Source organism: Carlito syrichta, unplaced genomic scaffold, assembly GCF_000164805.1.
Source record: "Carlito syrichta isolate Samal-C Ts95f unplaced genomic scaffold, Tarsius_syrichta-2.0.1 Scaffold7905, whole genome shotgun sequence".
NCBI lineage: Eukaryota > Metazoa > Chordata > Mammalia > Primates > Tarsiidae > Carlito > Carlito syrichta.
The window spans coordinates 1-753 of record NW_006952001.1 but is presented as its reverse complement, the minus strand read 5'-3'; the positions used below and the strand labels follow the sequence as shown (position 1 = coordinate 753).

The following is a 753-nucleotide window of genomic DNA, read 5'->3' as shown; positions in this document are numbered from 1 at the left end:
TTTTATTACTTATTACTACTGTTTTACATGTGTTCAGAAAATATATACTACTTTCTTATCCGTTGATTTTTTTTTTTTTTTTAGGAAAAAAAAAACTAAAACATATTTATTTAATATACATCACAAGGTCTCAACCACAGACTTAATTTAAAAAACAAACAAATCAAATATAATACCACAGCTCAAGATCAAGGAAAGGACAGACCATCAAAGAAAAAGATAAAATAAAAGATGACACAGGCGAGACTGGATGGCCCCGGTCAGGGCTCCTGGCTGGAGACCTGCTTTGAGTAGGTTTCTTGCTTGTACTTCTTAAAAGCTGTGGGGTTTTTCCAGGCCTCACCAGCATGTGTATTTAAAGGGCTATCCATGTTGGGTTCTCCTAGCAGAATCTGGATGGAGAGCAGGATGGTCCTCACGTCATAGAGGGCAGACCTTATCCTTCAGGATGTCCAGGCATATATTACCCTGGGTATCCACGTTGGGGTGGTAGCAGGGCATAAGGAACTTCACTGTGGGCACGTTGTAAGGGTAGCCACTGGGGAATGTCAGAGAGAGGTTCTACTTCAGGTCTTCATACACTATTCCAGCTGCTCCATGGATAGTTCCCACCCATTTGAAAAGGTTGTCTGATTTAGGGAATGCAGAAATTCCTTTGTCACCAGACATCACGAGGGTCATCAACTCCTGTTGGAGCCTTTTGCCTATGGAGCCCTGGGCGGCGTCCACATTAGGTTCGGCTCCTTTCTGGGT

At 42.8% G+C, this 753-nt stretch overlaps 1 pseudogene; it reads right to left on the bottom strand.

The window, feature by feature from the left end:
* Positions 1-260: 260 nt before the first annotated feature.
* On the bottom strand, positions 261-744 carry LOC103253576 (annotated as a pseudogene).
* Positions 745-753: the final 9 nt, after the last annotated feature.